The sequence below is a fragment of the Cydia amplana genome, chromosome 16 (genome assembly GCF_948474715.1).
Source record: "Cydia amplana chromosome 16, ilCydAmpl1.1, whole genome shotgun sequence".
Taxonomy (NCBI): Eukaryota; Metazoa; Arthropoda; class Insecta; order Lepidoptera; family Tortricidae; genus Cydia; species Cydia amplana.
In genome coordinates this window covers 14,882,714-14,901,511 of record NC_086084.1, presented here as the reverse complement: position 1 = coordinate 14,901,511, position 18,798 = coordinate 14,882,714, and positions in this window count along the sequence as shown.

Below are 18,798 nucleotides of genomic sequence, written 5' to 3'. Positions count from 1 at the left end.
AAGAAACTTGGAAAAGCTGCAGAAAGCGTGCACCTTTCTTACGCTCCGGGCCTTCGGCCCTACGCGAAGCTGGGCCTTCGGCCTTCACAATTAAGATACTTCGAACTGCAGAAAGCGTGCACCTTTCTTACGCTCCGGGCCTTCGGCCCTACGCGGAGCTCGGCCTTCGGCTTTCGTTATTAAAATACTCGTGGAAGTCACAGGAAGAGCCCATCTGTCTTAAGCTCCCTGTCTTTGCTTCTCGTAAAATATTGTTTCACAACAGTAGCACGTGTGCTCCGGGATTTGCAAAATTTGTCGTGCGAAATTAAAATCATCATCAAAGACCTGCCTTCTACAGTCATGATAATAGTGTCTTCTATTCAAAGTCTCAAGTTAAATCTTATAATAAACAGCACAATATTATGTTTATTCAGAGTACCTGAGCATTTCTCAAATAATTTGTACATTTCGATCACATCTTAGATTTCTATAAAAATTGGTATGCTGGTAAAGTACCTACATGAAGCTGAACAATTTCCACCATATTTCCCAAAATGTCCAAGAAAGTTTGTATGAAACATTCCTTTTTTGTTACCAAATGTGTAAGGAAATCTGGTTACCAGAAAAAATGTTCATGTAGGTACTTTACCAGCATACCAATTTTTATAGAAATCTAAGATGTGATCGAAATGTACAAATTATTTGAGAAATGCTCACCTAGTCAATCGTTCAAACCGTTCCTTTCGTATTTGACACTTTCGCAATTGAAAATAACGTAAGCGCCACGTATGACGTTGTCGTATATAGCTGCAAAGAGAAATGTCATTAGCGCGATGTAGAACATTTCGTATTTTCTCTCCAACGATACAATTAAACATATAACTTATATATATTCATATGATCGCCTTAAAAAATCCTTTCTTTTAATATCCCATTCAATAGATTTAGACAATTCATTTATCTTTGCGTTATACTTATATTTTGTAAAATCTTGTCCTACCAAATGAATAGTTTAAACCATATTTTGTGTACAGTTTTAGAATCGTCTTTCAAAATCCTTTATTTTAATACCCAACTCGATAGGTTTATAAGTTTTATTTTTGTTTCGGTTGCACAATTTGCAATGCATAATCCGCCATATTGGTTTTGTGATGACGTCACATAGCCTATGTTACTCGGGATGACGTAAGGATTCCAATGATATCTCAAACACCTAAATCGGTTCAGGCACTTAGCTGTTACGGTGTAACAAAGAAACTTACATACCCACATACAAACATGAACCCTGAAAACAATACACTCTTTTTTTGGGGCAGTCGTGTAAAAATAGGGCACTCACATTTTTAAGAGGGGGCTACGCAAAATTGAAGTTTTTATATTGAAAGACACGTTTCACACGTAAACTGTACTATAATCACAAGGGCACTACCCCTAGTGTAAATTTCATTCGATTGCATTGTGTCATATTGTATGGGATTTGGAGTTTCCAAAACGTCCCGCTTGGCGCGCTGTTCAAAACCCCATACAAAAATAGACAAAACGCAAACGTTCGTCACGCTATCGAATTAAATTTATTAGTTACACTAGTTAATTCATTAGTTGGCGCGATAAATACGCCAATTTTTACCTTTTAATTTTGGTTAAATTCTGCCATTTCAATTATCCTATGTGAATTTTCCTATGCCATTCACTTTTGATTAAAACGTGTAAAAATACAATATAAGAACTACTATTATCGTTAGCCCCCTTAAGAGAACAAGATCGTGTGCAGATATTTTTGAACACCAGGCCGCGTAGCCAACGTGCCAATCGCTAACGCTCCGTAGCGATCGAAACGCAACTGTCACTGTCACACTAACATGCAAGAGTGATAGAGAGACACAAAGCGATTCGATAGTGAAGCGCAAGCGATCGTCACCTTGGCTAGGCCGGCTGGTCCACTTAGCCACTTCTGCCGCTCATTGCACGTATTCGTAGTTGACAATGTATACCCACGGCATTATATTTTCACGAAAAATATACATTTTCGGTTACATGGGGAACCATGCATCGATGTGAAACTTTTTATTCCATATGTTTACAGGCACAGAAGTATAGTACAAGATAGTTCACTAGTTAAAAAGCTGCTGAAAACAACCAGGTTTGATTTTGAAAACATCCGATCTGTCAGTGAATGTATCTAGCAGTGTCTGTATCTGGCAGTGAATGTGTTAAGCCGATTACGATATTTTCATGGCATGATGGTACTCAACTATAAGTAGGTGTACAGTAGTCGACTACAAAAAGATGTATCCACTTTCTCACCTTACTGTATTGTAATAAAGTGAAAAAATTTATGCAATTTCTGGTAGTCGACTATATATAGGTAGACTGAGTATTTAGTTTAATAATCCATAATAGGTATAAATGTACTCAAAAACATAATTGTCGGACTTTATCCTCATTGCCATGTTAAAACCTTTTAATTGTCTTAATAAACATGGATCGTATTGAAATCGTTAACACTTTTTGTCCACTGAAGAGACGCCGTTTTTTCCGAACGTTTTTAAAGTGCCTAAGTATTAAAGAAAAATTACCAAACCCTCCATTTCCCGACACCGTATAACCCTTCCCGTAGTCCAATAAAAAAAGGAATAATTGAAGGGATGTTTACAAAAACAACATAACTGCTTAGAACGGTTGACACTTTTTTAAGAACATTGTTAATCGTTTCAGGTGTCAACCAGTGTAGTCAGTTATGTTGTTTTTGTAAACATCCCTTCAATTACAATCGTTTTACAAAAAGCGGCCACGCTGACCTACTCTAACAATACTTTGGGGAATAAAAACAGTTCGGAAACATAATCCATCAGACGCGGCCACGCACCGACAGTGATGTATTAACTTTAATCATTCAAGCCTATTTTGTTTGAGCATCACGAATGCTTCTTACATGACAGAGTTACGTACTTTCGTAACTTCCATTTAATTGGTTAAGTGAAAGGGAAAAGCCGGGACAAACGCGAGGGAAACGGTTAAGAGCCCGTTATCGATTTTAGAGCCAAAATGTAAAATTGATAGATTTAGTCGTTGAAATTGTATTCCTTTTGTTACGTAATATCTAAATAACAAGTATTGGTTTCTGTCACAGAACAGTTAGAATGGCGATGCGAGCAGGGTACGTGTCGCCGCCGGTTTTGAGCAAACGCTCGCATGCTACTCTCCCGCGCTGACCGAAAAACGAAGTAAACATGCCTTTTGCGCCACAATAACCTTCAGATTAAGAAGCCAGACATCAAATCTGTCTAAAGGAGGCCTATCCATTCACCACGCACACAAGTTTTTACTACCGTTGCGCGAGTGTTAGTTAATGTGGAGAGGAACGAGCGGCGACACCGGTTCCGATACTAACTGCGCGCGATAGCCATTCTAACCTTTTTAATATGTTCTGTGGTTTCTATTAGCACGTCTTCTCATCTTGCCTTTTAATAATGAGGTCCCCAGCGTGCGTCACTGGCAATATATGACGAGAAGGGGCAGTTTTTAAAAATTCATCAAAAATTATAGTGGGTAGACTATAAAAAATTATGTATTTAAGAACAGTTTCAGGAAATGTTGTAGATTGTTTAAGTATCAAAATTACGTTGAAATTAAGTCAGTTTTCACGAAAAATATTCACTTGTTTTGAAGTAATTTCTGGTGAAAATTGATTTCGTCTATCTTTCATTTACTCTTGTTCAATATCATATAACAAAAATGTAGTCTATGAAAGTTGGAGTACAGGATATGTGTAATACAAAATTACCATTTTTAGCAGTCCAAACTTTACGAAATTTATAAATAAGATCGACTAAATCAGTGCTTTACGCGCGTTTATCTAAACGTCCATCAGAAAAAAAAATCATTACTAATTTAGTAAGTCAGTTTTCAAAAAAAATATCTATCTAATACAAATGCAAGATAAGAAGACGTGCTAATAGATACCAGTACTTGTTATTTCTATTACCTACGTAACAAAAGGTGTACAATTTCATCGACTAAATCTATCAATTTTATGGCTCCTCTACACGATGGGCCAACGCCGGCCACTCCAAGGGACGCATTCATGCGTTAGAGGGAGCAAGTGATATTGCTATCTCATTCTACCGCATAGCTGCGTCCCTTGGAGTGGCCGGCGTTGGCCCATCTTGTAGAGGAGCCATTCCATTTTTGCGACTAAAATCGATACCGGCCTCTTAAGTGAAACATAAATTAATTTTTAACAAGCAGAGACGTATGCGAATAATGCTATTAAGCTTGTGACCCGTTTTTAATATATTTATTAAGCTTAGATTTTTTTAATTTTAATTCTATAAGCCAGCTGAGAATAAATTTAAAAGTGGAAAAAATACTGTTTTGGATGTGACTTGAACTCACTGCCTCTGGATCGATACTCCAGCGCCTACCTACTAGGTATTCAAATAAACAGAAATTAATGAAACATCATACTTAAGCAGCTCTATGAATTTCGCTTATGGTAAAAAAATTGCCAGTGTTAAAAAACTGATGTTAAATACCTACTTATTTTGTAGGATTTGTGATTCGAGTATACGTCTCATTATTTGGTGCCACGATCATTATAGGGGTGTTGTAAATTGTTACAATGCTAGGGGCCTCTTAAGAAAATAAAATCAATGGTTTACTTCGTCCCTGCCACACTGTTAACTGACAGATCATAAACCTTATTACAAAAGGCATAGGGTCCGCTTTCACGCCCCAAACGGCGAACTGCCTTAGTAGCACGGTCGCATTTTTATCGTTTGTCACCATGCCTGTCACGTTCTAACAAGTATGTAAGTGCGAAAGTGACGGGCATAGTGATAGTCGATAAAACGGAACCGTGCTGAAGGCCTACCGCGAACCACGTTCGACGTATTGCCTCTCTGTCGCACTTGTAAATTCGTACGTAAGTGTGACAGGGAGACATCACGTCGAACGTGGTTCGCGGTAGGCCCTCTGAGCCCGCTGCGCCGCGACCTGGGCGAACCAAACTTCCGCATCTTCCGCACAAAATGGAGGTAATCTCATGGTCAACCGATCCACCGCGGCGCCTGACCGTTCGGGCTCTATTTTCTCGCAAACGGAATCTTCGAACTCGTCGGTCATTTTAAATTTTGAAATTACACTCAAGTATATACTATTATATCCAATTTTAAGCACAGAAATCGCATAGCAAAGGCAATTTCAACAATACCTACTTAGATTTAATGAAGACAAATGCAGTACAGGATATGAGATGAGGGAACGTCACTGATAACTGATCAATTGTATGCCTTATTGCAAAGAGATAGAGTCTACAAATGGTCTGTAGATTGAGTACGTACACCTAACCAAATAATTTACTAAAACCACGACTTGTACACGATATATGAGAAACATTCCTCTCTGACAAACAACTAATGTGTTTTGTGCACTAGTTTAATTTGAGACTTCATTTATTGGTGTAGAGCTGAGTTTAGTTTAGTAGTATTATTATATATGTGCATATTAGTTTTGGTATATACAATAGTAATCATCAGTAGCACATGTTATGAGACGTACCTGTGATAATCATAATAGTAGCGGGTGAAACAACGAGCCAAAAGTACCTATCTACCACCTTGAAATACTGTTCCAAATACAGATATAATAATTTCTACAGTTCGCCTTCAGAAGTATTTGTCATAATCTAATATCTTACTTTTTATTTAATCGTATGGCATTATGAGTCGTTCTACAATTTTATTTACAAATTAATGTCTAGGTTCTTCACCCATTGGGCTGCGTTATCACTAAACGCTATTAAGTCCAGAGGGTCACCAGGGTACATTCGTTTTGGGCAGTCGTGAATTATATGGTGGATAGATTGTATAGGCGCTCCGCAATCGCATTCCGGTGAGTTTTTCCACCCACACCTAAACATGAAATCGCCAGATCGACCGTGCCCTGTGCAAAGTATATTAAGCTGGCACCATTCCCGTCTTGCGGCCGAGAAACCTTTGGGCCTTTCAGTGGGATTATAGTCGCTGCAGGCTATAGGCAGGTTGGAATTCCATTCCTCCGTCCATTTATCTCCGATGTTGAAGTTGTCCTTCATTAGCTCCTGTGCCGTTCTGTAGGTCTATCACCGCCTGGTGACAGACAGGCAGACGGGCGGACAGACGGATGGACAGCGGAGTCTTAGTAATAGGGTCCCATTTTTACCCTTTGGGTACGGAACCCTAAAAATACCAGTCCTCATTTGTGACAACTCAAATCCCTCTCAAAACACGACATGTAAAATCAAGTCAAGTTGAAACGCGCAAAACGCTTCACTGAGTTGAAAGGATTGATTCATATCTTTCGCTCGCGGAGATATATACCACTCGTGCCGTTTCACAAAGAGGTCGTATCAAAACCATAACAAATCGTTAATCTGAATCGAGTTCCCGGATTATGCCAAAGGTTATGGCGCCGTCGCTCGAAAAGATGGCACCATACCTTTAGCCTACTCTCGGGTAGATGGCGTTAGTTTCAATATTTAACAAATTAACACATATCAGTGAAAGAATAAGGGTCAAAGTCAAATGGCGTTCTAACAGTTTTAATCTTTTGTCAAAAGATGGCAGTGAATTTACTGTGGCAAAATATTGTCTTCGATTACCGCGATAGTTCCCCATGAAATAAAACTATTAAAACGGATTATTAAATTTAATATAGGTACGCGATATAATCCGTTTTAATAGTTTTATTTTACTGTGGCAAATTAATTTACTTTGACAATCCGCCTCTATTTCAAATTCTCTTTGGTATGAGTATGTATAGCTCTGATGACAATCTCTAGCATAAAATTTGCGTGAGCCTGAACAATGGACGGGGGACAAAAGAAATTCATTGTTTGCGCATCATGCTTGGCCGGCGCTTGTGATCGCTCCGCGGTTTAATTATTATAGGCTATTTTTATAGCTTACTAGCGACCCGCCCCGGCTTCGCACGGGTTAATGAATTCTACATAAACCTTCCTCTTGAATCAATCTATCTATTAAAAAAAAAACGTATCAATATCCGTTGCGTAGTTTTAAAGATCTAAGCATACATAGGGACAGACAGACAGTGGGAAGCGACTTTGTTTTATAGGTACCATGTAGTGATGCTATGTACAATTACCTGCACTAATTTTCGTAGGCCGCAAATATGTGACACGCTCGTATGGCTCTACAAATAAGATCGTGTCCAGATATTTTTGCGGTCTTCGAAGTGTACCTGACATATGACTGGGACTGTACAAGGCCTGGCAGGTGACTGTATAAGGATAATACAAGACTATTAGAAAAACGAGCGTGAAATACAAATACCGGTGTTATTTATATGTCGCAGCGTGACTCCAGAAGGACGTATTGCAGCGCTACAGTTCATAGTTTTAGACGCCTGTATACAATCGATTAGCAATGTTTGGCTACGTTTGCGTAGAGAGTAACGCCATCTTTTGGCGTATTGTTGAACTTAGATGACAGGTAGAAGGCTTTGGAACGTCAAGTAGTTTAACTTGGGTGAAGGTAGGTACGAGGTGTGGCATTTTTGTTGTTTTGGTTGGTAGACTGGTCGGGCAGGTTTGCCAACTTGACTTGGAGGCGGGAGCGGTTACGCTCCGCGGGGAGAATTGATCGGACCGAGCTAGAGATCGGACGTTAGCCACCCTCGTGCCTAATTCGCCACGTTCCTGAAGGCTTATACCTGAAGGATTATTCTGAAACATACTATTTTAGCTGTGAAGTAATACATCGAGGTACTACGCCCACCCGCCATCGCTCATGCATCCGTCATATACAATACCATTATTGATGCTAAATAAAACGAAGATATGCTTACGTTATTTACCAAATTTAATGACCATGATTATGCTCGTTTCCAGGAAATAATTGATATGTTATTACGATTAAATAATCTACTTATAGACCCACAACAACACAATTGATCAGCAATTAGAAACTCATATTGTCAAAAACATGTCTGGAACACGTTGCGTCCTTGTGGTTTCGGTAACATACGTTTATTTATTGTATTGTGCTGCTTCAAATAGTAAAAAACAGGTACATAAATCAGTAAAAGTAACCGTAGATATTGATATAATAAAAATAAAATAAAATAAAAATAAAATAATGTTTATTGCAACTTTGAGTGGTTACATAGCATTGGTTCCTGGCTCTCACAGTAGGTGTCCCTGTGTCTCAAGAGCCAGTTCCTTCCCAATCACAAGCGTCGGTAATGTTACAAGTTAGACATTTTATATTTCAGTTTCAACAATATTAAAATTAAAATTAAAGAAAGAATAATATATAAGCTTTTACGCTAATCCGGGCTTTATCTTACTCAACACGGGCTAAAATTTTCGAGCTATTTGGTTTTCGAGTTATATTGGTGGTTACTTGAGCGTTTCTTTTATTTTTTGCCATTTTTATATATTGTGACATTGTTTGCCACTTTTGTGTTATTTCTAGTCAGGACCGCGAGCCCTTTTCATCCTTATAGGAGAAAAAAAGTGTCCCAAAATTTCTATACATTAAAAAAAAAATCCTCTTTGTTACCGCCATACAAAGTGGGGATATTGTAACACAATAGGAAAAATATTCTGGGACATTTTTGAAGTGAAAACTTCCTTAGCGACGCTGGGCACTTTTTGAGGTGGGGAAAAAATGATAAACTCGAGACAGCGTAAGGTGATCACGTGGTCACGTAACCGTAAGGGGCGTAAGGCGATTACGTGACCGTAAGCCCCGTAAGGTTTTTTTTAAACCAATAAAGAAAAACTCAATGTTATTTGACATTTATGTTGCGGACTCCTTTTCAAGACTCTTTACCTATGTTCAAATAATTTGACGTTGTCATGGCAGTATGTAAATAAACATGTCAATGAAAAAGTGTGATCTTATTTGAGAATGATAATAATATATAATAAATAGAATACCTCCGCTAAACGTATGTATCGTGTTACCGGGCATCGGTAACATAGTGAGGTGAGTTTTCACTTCTATCGGCACTCCCGGAGTGTAACCGTTGTTGCTTGTTTTATCCCATTAGGATCGAAAGAGCTCGTGATTCTGAGTTGAAATAACACAAAAGTGGCAAAGCTCACAATATATAAAAAAGCGGCCAAGTGCGAGTCGGACTCGCCCATGAAGGGTTCCGTATTTAGGCGATTTATGACGTATAAAAAAAAAACTACTTACTAGATCTCGTTCAAACCAATTTTCGGTGGAAGTTTGCATGGTAATGTACATCATATATTTTTTTTAGTTTTATCATTCTCTTATTTTAGAAGTTACAGGGGGGGGGGACACACATTTTACCACTTTGGAAGTGTCTCTCGCGCAAACTATTCAGTTTAGAAAAAAATGATATTAGAAACCTCAATATCATTTTTGAAGACCTATCCATAGATACCCCACACGTATGGGTTTGATGAAAAAAAAAATTTTGAGTTTCAGTTCGAAGTATGGGGAACCCCAAAAATTTATTGTTTTTTTTCTATTTTTGTGTGAAAATCTTAATGCAGTTCACAGAATACATCTACTTACCAAGTTTCAACAGTATAGTTCTTATAGTTTCGGAGAAAAGTGGCTGTGACATACGGACGGACAGACGGACAGACGGACAGACAGACAGACATGACGAATCTATAAGGGTTCCGTTTTTTGCCATTTGGCTACGGAACCCTAAAAATGGCAGAAAATAAAAGAAACTTGCGCTCTTAAATGTCAAATTTAGAATAACTTCTTAATGGCTAAATCAGCAGCAGCAGATCGGGCAGATCGGGGATTCGGGGCCAATCGGGGCAGAGGAAGACCCAAACGGAGATGGCGGGACAACCTTGATACATCCTGTGTGGAGTGGCGGGAGTGTGCATTGTGGCTCCTCTACACGATGGGCCAGCGCCGGCCACTCCAAGGGACGCAGCCATGCGGTAGAATGAGATAGCAATATCACTTGCTCACTCTAACGCATAAATGCGTCCCTTGGAGTGGCCGGCGCTGGCCCATCGTGTAGAGGAGCCATTGGACAGAGTCAAGTGGCGGGAAAGAGGGGAGGCCTTTGGCCAGCAGTGGGACACACTAATAGGCTAATTTAAAAAAATGGCTAAATAATTCAAGTCTGTAGTTGTGTGTGATCTTTACCCTTATACGGCCAGTATCATGAAGATACAAGCTTTCCCTCCTAATCATTTTAATTGAATGGGAATTAAATTTTTCCAGAGGATCTAAAACGACCCAACGAAACTAAGGCACATTGTAGAAAAGTTGATAGGAAATTTTAGTCTTTAAATATGATCAGGAATATACTGTTAAAATCTTTCGGGTTATTCCAGCCCACGGTGTACTTATGTATATGTCATGGACCAAGTGATAAATCGGGCATTTTTCATAGTGCCCGGGCATTATGAAAAATGACCAATATGAGATGGCAATTTGATAATTAATTAAATTGCCCGGGCATTTTACATAATGCCTATCACCTATTGGGCAATTTGATAATTACTATTCAAATAATGCTGATGCTATAAAAGTAGGTTTAGGTTAGGTTAGAACTGCAATCCCACACACAAAGGAACTGGTTACAGGAAAGTAGGTTTAGGTTAGGTTAGAATTGCAACCCCCCCACAAAAATACATTATCACTGCCCGGGCATTATGAATAATGACAAGCTATTATTCATAATGCCCGGACATTATTCATACTGCCCGGTCATTGTTTATACTGCCCGGTTAATCAATTTGCCCGTTACATATCTTTATTATTAAATTGTCCATCGATCACTAATTATCAATATTCATAATGACCAGACAATGTGATAAATAATGAAGTTTAGATAATAATAAATCACTTGGCCCAATATAGCTTGTCATTATTCATAATGCCCGGGCATTATACATAATACCCTCATTAATCACTTGGTCCATAACATATATATATGAGGTCAAAAATGTTATTGATTATTTACAGGCTTTTGAGGTGTTTCTAGAAAAGGCTGAAGATTGTAAAGATCCTAGCCCGCCATATGCGAAGAACTTAACTTTTATTACCAAATACCAGGTCAACGTTATTAATGGAAAGAAGTTTATCAGCGGGAATAGCATCATTATTGCTCCTACTCCGTTTCGGAATGTACGTGTGTACCAAATATCTTGACTTCTTTCATTCTTGTCTTAATATCATACTTAGTCTTTACTTTTTTTTTTCCTGTGGCTTTTTGTGTTATTCTACTTCAAAGATTTATAGTTTTTAAGTACTGTACCGCTTCTATGGTTAAGGTGGTCAAATCTTCAGCTTCGGGGGTCGATGTTGCTCTACGTACATACGTACGTAGGAATTAAAAGATAAAGATAAAAGATAAAAATAACTTTATTCAAGTAGGATCCATTGGATCGCTTTTGCATCGTTGACATTGATGTCTAAATAAGAATTACTACATTACAATTTGGAAATTAATACATTACTACATAATACAAAAAAAAAAACAAAAACAAAACAAAATAATGGCTGAATCAGCATTTTACATCGTCAAAAACAAAATTATAAGCGCAATAATCAAAAAGGCACATAATTAAATTACCTTAGGTAGCCCTACATGAGATTCCCGGGTGGTGCTAAGAGCGAAACAACTTTGGCAGCTGTCTCTTCAAGGTCCCGCAGCTTACTCTACTTCAACAACCAATAGTCTTTACTCTACGAACACATTAAATTACTTTCTATGAAAATATTTTAATTTGCTACTATTTAAACTATAAATCGAAATAATAGTCATATACGAAGGAAAAAATGACCAAAGCCTCCAGTGTCCAGAGCTGGAATCGAACCAGCGTCCCACGTTTACCGGACATGTGCCTGAACCACCCTTTTCCTTCGTATATACGAGTAACATTTATTTCGGTTTATCATAGTCTTTACCTAATAGTACAGACTCAAATTAAAATATATATATATGAATAGTATTATGTTCAGCAGTTTAGCGCAAGAACGTTCGCGATCGACAAGTCAGGAAGGCGAGAAATCAAAATGCAGATTTCGCAAGTACCCTGCCGAAATATTTTCGCGAAGGCCATTTTCATGTTATCAAACCTGAGTTTGTCGACAAAAACTTGCATGCTTCCGAAGGTAAGTTTATTCAGCCCAATTCAGACAATCCTTAAAGATGTCACAGCGGTGGGTTACCGATCGGTCAGTGTTAAAAACGTGACGTGTTTGGTTGAAGAAATGTCACTTTTCACACTGAGAGATTGGTATCGTATCTGTGTGACATCTTATAAGGATTGTTCGAATTGGACCGATCCACGTTACATTATTGTTTATGTTATTAGAGCTATACAATACCATTGTGCTATCTTGTTGGTTTCTGTAATTGGCATAATCTGGTTCCACTATGCCTGTTTATATCCATCCGCCCGAGTCTAAGCTCAGAATCTTTAGTGTAACCGTAGTTAAGTATGAAAATCTAGGTAGCTGTATAATTACATATCATCGACCGCGTAGTGTCATTATCATAAATTTAGCTCTACATTTGGTATTAATATAAAGGTCCCATAAAACTACAAATATTCTATGCCAATATAATATATGCTAATCCCAAAAAGTCAAGCTGTTGTCAACTTTTAGATACTTCTCTTGTATTCAAGCATGCATCGAAAACGATGCTCAATTTATCTGTCTGGTATTTCTATACCATGATGCGTGAATTAATAAAAGCCTTAAGACAAAAACGAGACGACACGTTAACATTATAGAAAATATATTTATGCGATTTTATGTATATTAACCATAACTATACTCCCTTTGTTGATTTTTTTCGATTTTTTTAATATTATAAGAGGAGTTTTTAATAATTTGCATAAAGAATTAGTTTTTCGCTCAAGGTCTACGGTCAATATATTTTTTACAAAGTCAATATCCAAGAAGGGAAATAAAAAGAAACGGTTGTCCACTATCCTCTTAATTTCCAGGGCAACATTCGTTACGACAACCTGGACCTGAACAAGGTCATGCATTCCATACCCATTTGGCACGCACCGGGCAACATAGTGCACCAGTTACAGTTGGTCGTTGACGGAGCTACAGAGTTTTGCACCGAGATTTTTGCTAAAGTAATATAAAATAAAATAAGGTTGGATATATTTTCCGTTTTTTTTTCTTCTATCTAAAGATGACTTTTTGCATTGCAACCCTAAAATATTATTTTTGAAAATTTTAAATCGAACCATACTATATTAACTTTTATTTTTAATTTTGGTGTTGTTATCTTTAAAATCCGTAATTATTTTGTTGGTATGATTCATGTATTAAAAAATATAAATAATTTATTTAAAATGAAATAAAAAATGAAAAAAATGTTTATTTCAGGCCATGACATCCATATTTAGTTAGTTAATCAGAAAAACTTACATACTATGTTATTTTTATTATTATAATTATGTATAAAATATTATATAAAAACAATTATAATGATTTGGTACCTATGAAATAAGAACGTATACAATACAATAGTCTAAACTCGTCTTGTTTGGAAGATGTCGTCGTATCGATAAATAACGGGTGTTCGAATGCGCATGCGTGGAATGCGCGGGCGACCGGCTGTGACGATGGTGGCGGGGACTAATCGGTTTTATTAGGGTTCAGTATATAAACTAACTTTCCAAACAGTAAGTTATTAAATATTAATATTAGCATTTATATCGGGTGTGGCCTGTAACACGAGCAAATAATTAAAACATAGATTGAACTCCTCAAACGGTGACACTTATTCAAAAATTTAAATAAATTATAAGTTCTACTTTTGAACTACTAATTTCTATTTTCCATACAAAATAAATATTAATTTCAATGTACGCCATTATCATTGTGATTAGCGTTGCTTGTCACGCCTTAAACATAACAAAATTCGCAATATATTGCGTCTTAGAAAAAACTTTAAAGTATGTTAAAAATCAAAACACAAGTTATTTTTAAATGTTGCTGAACAAATATTGATCAGTATGAGGAGTAGAGCCTACAGTTAAATTTTTGCTCATATTACAGGCCACTGCCAGTATTTCTATTTCGGGCATTTGTGATGCTGTAAAGAGTTCGAAACGTCGGGATGTAGTATAAATTCAATACCTATACGCGATATGATCCGTTTTAATTGTTTTATTTCGTAAGCAAATGTGTTTTGTTCTTGTCAATGGGTCCGTCGTCAATTCTGAGGGACGCTCTAGCATTATCTTCATTTGTATTCGCATGTTTCGTATTGGATAATGGATACAGGTCATACAGGATTGCGTCGCTTTCGGGGTACGACCTAGCAGTTAAACTTATTGTCTTTTTGGTTGTGCTTTTCATATGTAATGATGATGTTGATGATGATGATGATGATGATGATGATGACGATGATGATGATGATGATGATGATGATAATGATGATGGTGATGATGATGATGATGTAACGAGGAGGATATGATTTGTCTTTATATGTGTTTTTACGGCTGTTGCCACCTGGCGCCAAGAATGTCGCCTGCTACGAGGCGTGAGCGCGCCGTGTTGGCCCCTGGGGGTTCTTCCGCCACCATCTTTTCTGCATACTGCAGCCCAAGCAAGCAGAACTTCACTTGACCTTGCCCCAGAACCCAGAATATGTCCAGGAAGCTCACTGCAAGGGTTTTATATTGGAGTGTCCGTCTCCGATCCTCGTGGTCCTTGTAAGGTATTTTTATTTCCCTCCAGTCCTTCCGGACCTTTGGTATCGGGCTATCGGACGAGCACTCCCTATCCGTTACCTTGGGGTCAGGATACCCCGGGTAGGATTTAGTTGAAAATATTTTTTTTTTATATAAATCTTAACCATTTTAAATAGGCTGACCACTTGCTAAACTTATGTTCATTAGACATTTATAAACAGAAGTTTACTATGTGAATTATTATGCTTGTTTCCGGAAAATTATTGAGATGTCATTATGATTTCAATAATAGACTGATAGATCCACAACAACATAGGTAATTTTATCGGTGTGGTGTTCAAAAATAGAGCAATTATTAACTCGTATGATCCAAAACATGTTCGGAACACGTGCCGTTCTTGTGGTTTTGGTAACATACGTTTATTTATTGTTTAGTGCTGCTTCAAATATTAAAAAACAGGTACGTAATTCAGTAAAAGTATGTTTGTACGCTTTTAGGCTAAAACGGGCTTTCTTACTAAAATTTTCGGGAAATTTAGTTTTCAAGTTATTTTGTTGGTTCCTTGCGCCATTAAATGTCAAATTTCACGTTCAAATTTAAAGTAGCTGTGAGTGATCCTAACCCATATATGAACAGAATTCGTTTTTGATCTGGATATCTTGAAGTACAGAATTCGTTTTTGATCTGGATATCTTGAAGTTACAACCTCCTAATCATTTTATTGAATAGGAATAAGAATTTTCTTATGGTATGATATGTATAAGCAAATACTTATGTACAAGTTTAAATATGCTTTTAATTATTATGGGGTTAGAACCAGGGATCGGAACCGGTTTTTTGCAAAAACTTAGAAATAACCATATTTTTCGAATTATTTTATACTCGAAATGTAGGACAGTAGTCAGTTGTGTATTTAGGTTACGACTTCGTATTATTAGATTGCCCAATTAGAAATGAAGTAATTAGCAAAGAACGAACAAGTATCCGATCCCTGGTTAGAACTACTTGTTTGTCCCTCTTGCTGTGGAAACCACTGGCTGTTGGTGCGCTGAGGCCAAGACTTTTATTGGGGAAGTGGGCAGGCGTTTGAGAGAGTGGTCATGATCCTCGTTCCGGGTCGTTCCTCATGCAAAGGTTGTCCATCGCGGTTCAACGTGGCAACGCGGCGAGCGTGATGGTCTCCTTTGCGGGAGGGGCGCGGGCGAATTGTGTGAATAGGTTTAGTACTTGTTAGTTGTTAGTTTAGATTACGATTTAGTAGTAGTGTTTAGTTTTAAGAGTAGGTACCTATAGTTAATTTTAATGTATTTTTTTTAATCTGTTTAATGTAATTAATTGATTTATTCAATAAATTAATTCGTCCTTTATAGGGTTTTCAGGTGGTTCTAGAGAACGTTGAAGAATGTAAAGATCCTTGCCCGCCATATGCGAAGAAGTTCACGTTTATAACCACATACCAGGTCAACGTTATCAATGGAAGGAAGTTTCTCAGCGGGAATAGCATCATTACTGCTCCTACTCCGTTTCGGAACGTGAGTGTTAACCACAGACAAGACATCCTCTAGACTGAGCATAGTAACGCTACCCCCTCTGCCACTATATATGGTAGTTTTACTCCATCTTCGAGTCAAAGTGTCAAAATCCCGTGCCGTGATTGGTCCGTGTCTTTGAACGGACCAATCACGGCACGGGATTCGCTCACCTCGTCCCCCCGCACCCCGGTATTTTTGTCAGCATCGGTTTCATGAAATAATTGCTCTAAACTCCGTCTAGAGGATTCCTTAGTCTATGGTGTTAACCGAATATTTTGACAAGTCAATCATGATTTTAAAATATCAGTGGATACAAGCTTGCGTAACGACCGTTACATTCATTCACATTTATGTTTTTGGTGGGATATTCATAATGTATTCCATTTAGGTTAATTTCTCTGAATGCCCAATCAAAAAAAAACTGTATCGCTACTTTCACGCGATTGAGAAACGAAGTTTTTTTTATGGGTTTTTTGCCGATGCTGTGTCAATATATGATCAAAGATTTTGCGCATTATCCTTCATGTTACAAAGACGAGCAAAAAATTAGGAGGCAGGTCTGTACTCAGCAGTAGTAATAGAAACGAACTCCCTGTTAAATAGCATCTCAATTTAAAAAAATAAACATCTATATTATAAAGAAAAGACGCTTTTCAGATCGATTTTCGTACATTGATGTATCTCTGTTGCACGCGCATAATTATATCGCTGTCAAACTGACACTGTGACTTTAACTACGTGCATGCAATAGATATAGTAACAGGCGTAAATGTCCAAAAATCTATCTGGCAAGCGTCTCTTCTTTAGCATCATGCATAGTTTAGCGCAAGAACGTTCGCGATCGACAAGTCAGGAAGGCGAGAAGTCAAAATGCAGATCTCGCAAGCAACCTGCCGTAATATTTTCGCCAAGGCTATTATCATGTTCACCAATGTGAGTTTCTCGACAAAAACATGCATGCTTCAGAAGGTAAGTTTATCCATATTACATGTCACCTCAGTAGGAAAACTGAAATAGCATCACGTGGTTTTTTGGTTGGAGTATGTGATGCAATAGTAGATTGGTCACAAGAGAGCAAAATTACATATTTACGCTGATGGCATACGCCAGAGTTCAGACAACGTTATCAATTTCTTAGTAGCAAATATTTTTTTAGCTACACCTTTGTATTTATATTTTAGGAATATACAAGTTTTCGTTATGCAACAAGAGGTTGGCTCATTAAACTTCGCTAAACTAAAAAGCCACGCTCTCAACTTTAAGAGTTTAGACCCTTCTCTTGTCTTCAAACATGCATCGAAAACGTTGCTTAATGTATAATTTTGGTATATCTATACCATGATGCGTGAAAAATAATTTATTTAAACTTCCAGGGTAACTTTCGATATGAAAACCTAGACGTGAACAAGATCATGCATGCCTTGCCTGCTTGGCACGCGCCGGGCAACTTACTGCACCAGTTACAGTTGGTCGTTAATGGAGCTACAGAGATTTGCACCGACATATTTGTTACAATAAGATAAAAGAGATTTTATACATTTTCAGTAGGTAGTTTTCTTCCAAAATTAAATCGAACTTTTCGATTTTTACATTAAAAATATAAGTACGATCAGTGTATACGTAAATACAATAATTCATAAGCGAAACAGCGATTTACTTATTTACATTCCCGTATATGTATGGAATGAATGAATGAGAATGAATTATAACGATCCTGCGTTAAGTGTATTGAATTCCATTCATTATTCATTATTTCATAGATATTCTGACTTTGTTGCCAAATTTAATGATTTTGAATATGCTAGTGTCCGGAAAATAATTGACATGTTATTATGATTTAAGTATAATAGACCTATTCAAAGCTAGACCAATTTTAAACATTATTTTCAAAAACATGTCTGGCATACGTTGTGTCCTCGTGTTTCTAGTAACTTACGTTTATTTATTGTATTGCTGTGCTTCCAATATTAAAAAACAGGTACATAAATCAGTAAAGGTTAAAATAACTTCCAAATGGCTAAACGATTAAAGTATGTAGTTGTGTGTGATCTTTACCCATATATGGCCAGCTACAACTTTGATTTTAAAGTTACTAGCTGTCCCTTCTAATCATGTTATTGAATAAGAATTACGTTTTTACAGAGGGTCGTAAACGACCTAAAAGGCATATGTGAGTTCAAAAATGCTTGTGATTATTTATAGAATTTTGAGGCGATTCTAGAAAGCGCTGAAGAATGTAAAGATCCTAGGCCGCCGTATTCGAAGAGGTTCGCGTTACTAAGTAAATACCAGGTCAACGTTATTAATGGAAAGAGGCTTCTCAGCGGTATCAGCAGGATTAGTGCTCCTACTCTATTTCAGAATGTAAGTGTTAAACGAATACATATTTATACATGGTATTCATTTATTTATTTATTTACTTATAAACAGAAACGTATACCTACAATAGCTTTAAACTGTGAGCGGGAGCATGAGAATAAATCGACTTAGTTAACAACCATATTGTGGTGGTTACACATTCTATAAATTGGGGCGTGTTTGCCGGCATTGGTTCTAATTTTAGGAAGGCTGAAAAGATCTTTGGATCTTGTGCATCTTACAGGTGC